This window comes from Salvelinus sp. IW2-2015, unplaced genomic scaffold (assembly GCF_002910315.2).
Source record: "Salvelinus sp. IW2-2015 unplaced genomic scaffold, ASM291031v2 Un_scaffold2737, whole genome shotgun sequence".
Lineage (NCBI taxonomy): Eukaryota > Metazoa > Chordata > Actinopteri > Salmoniformes > Salmonidae > Salvelinus > Salvelinus sp. IW2-2015.
Window position 1 is genome coordinate 106,381 of NW_019944041.1, and position 2,697 is coordinate 109,077.

Below are 2,697 nucleotides of genomic sequence, written 5' to 3' on the forward strand. Positions count from 1 at the left end.
AATGGTTGTTAACCTATTATGTGGTGTTGACCCTCATTTTGGTTCGTCATAACCCCATTCATTTATGGTGGTTGTCTAACCCTCATTATGACTGGTTGTGTCGACACCCTCATCTTGTGGTGTCTAACCCTCATTATGTGGTGTCTAACCTCATTATAGTGTTCCATTGGGTGTCTAATTCCCCTCATTATGTGGTGCTCATTACTCGTCATGTGTGTCTATCCTGCCTAATTATGTGGTGTCTAACTCATTATGTGGTGTCTAACCTCATTATGTGTGGTGTCTAACCTCATTATGTGGTGTTAGACCTCCCCTACTTTGTGGTCTCGTCTAACCTATTATGGTCGAACATTGTGGGTACCTTGTGGTCTAACCGCCATTATGTGTGTGTCCCTGCCCCTCATTATGTGGGTGTCTAACAATGGTCTAACCCATATGTGGTGTCTAGCCTCATATGTGGTGTCTAGGCCTTAGTCTCCATTCATTCATGTGTTCTAACCCCATTAATTGGTGTCTAGACCCCATTATGGTGCTATTACCCATTCATGTGGTGGTGCTAACCCCTTATTGTGGTGTCTAGCCTCATTAATGTGGGTGTCTGACGCTCATTATGGTGGGTGTCTTTAACTCATTATGTGGTGTCTGAACCCTACTCAATTATGTGGTGTCTACCGCCTCATTATGTGTGGGTACCTGTCAATGCCAACCCCATTATGTGGTGTTGACCTAACCCCTCATTATGTGGTGTCTGACCCCTCATTATGTGGTGTCTAACCCCTCATTATGTGGTGTCTAATCAAATCAAATTGTATTTGTCACATGCGCTGAATACAACAGTGAAATGCTTACTTACGAGCCCCAACAATGCAGTTTTAAAAACTACAGATAAGAATAAGATATAAAAGTAACAAGTAATTAAAGAGCAGCAGTGAAATAACAATAGCGAGACTATATACAGGGGGGCACTGGTACATAGTCAATGTTCGGCGGCACCGGTTAGTTGAGGTAGTAAATACATGTAGGTAGAGTTATTAAAGTGATTATGCATAGATGACAACAGAGAGTAGCTGTGGTGTAAACTGGGGGTGAGGGTGGCACTGCAAATAGTCTGGGTATTCATTTGACTATGTTCAGGAGTCTTATGGCTTGGGGATAGAAGCTGTTTAGAAGCCTCTCAGACCTAGACTTGGCGCTCCGGTAGCGCTTGCTGTGCGGTAGCAGAGAGAACAGTCTATGACTAGGGTGGCTGGAGTCTTTGACAATTTTTAGGGCCTTCTTCTGACACCGCCTGGTATAGAGGTCCTGGATGGCAGGAAGCTTGGCCCTGGTGATGTACTGATGCTCTCAACCTGCTCCACTGCAGCCCCGTCGATGAGAATGGGGGCGTGCTTGGTACTCTTTTTCCTGCAGTCCACAATCATCTCATTTGTCTTGATCACGTTGAGGGAGAGGTTATTGTCCTGGCACCACACGGCCAGGTCTCTGACCTCTACCCTATAGGCTGTCTCGTCGTTGTCGGTGATCAGGCCTACCACTGTTGTGTCATCAGCAAATGTAATAATGGTGTTGGAGTCGTGCCTGGTCATGCAGTCATGAGTGAACATGGAGTACAGGAGGGGACTGAGCACGCACCCCTGAGGAGCCCCTGTGTTGAGGATCAGCGTGGCAGATGTGTTGTTACCTACTCTTACCACCTGGGGGCAGAGTCCAGGATCCAGCTGCAGAGGAGGTGTTAAGTCCCAGGAACCTTAGCTTAGTGATGAGCATTGAGGGCACTATGGTGTTGAACGCTGAGCTGTAGTCAATGAACAGCATTCTCACATAGGTGTTCCTTTTGTCCAGGTGGGAATTGATATTACAGACTCGGACAGGGAGAGGTTGAAAATGTCAGTGAAGACAATTGCCAGTTGGTCAGCGCATGCTTGCAGTACACGTTCTGGTAATCTGTCTGGCCCTGCGGCCGTGTGAATGTTGACCTGCTTAAAGGTCTTACTCACATCGGCTGCGGAGAGCGTGATCACACAGTCTTCCGGAACAGCTGGTGCTCTCATGCATGTTTCAGTGTTATTTCCCTCAAAGCGAGCATAGAAGTAGTTTAGCTCGTCTGGTAGGCTTGTGTCACTTGGCAGCTCTCGGCTTTGCTTTCTTTTGTAGTCTGTAATAGTTTGCAAGCCCTGCCACATCCGACGAGCGTCGGAGCCGGTGTAGTACGATTCGATCTTAGTCCTGTATTGCTGCTTTGCCTGTTTGATGGTTCGTCGGAGGGCATAGCGGGATTTCTTATAAGCTTCTGGGATAGAGTCCCGCTCCTTGAAAGCGGCAGCTCTAGCCTTTAGCTCAGCGCGGATGCTGCCTGTAATCCATGGCTTCTGGTTGGGGTATGTATGTACAGTCACTGTGGGTACGACGTCATCAATGCACTTTTTTGATGAAGCCAATGACTGATGTGGTGTATTCCTCAATGCCATCGGAGGAATCGCGGAACATATTCCAGTCTGTGCTAGCAAAACAGTCCTGTAGTTTAACATCTGCTTCATCTGACCACTTTTTTATTGATCTAGTCACTGGTGCTTCCTGCTTTAATTTTTGCTTGTAAGCAGTGGTGTCTAACCCCTCATTATGTGGTGTCTAACCCCTCATTATGTGGTGTCTAACCCCTCATTATGTGGTGTCTAACCCCTCATTATGTGGTGTCTA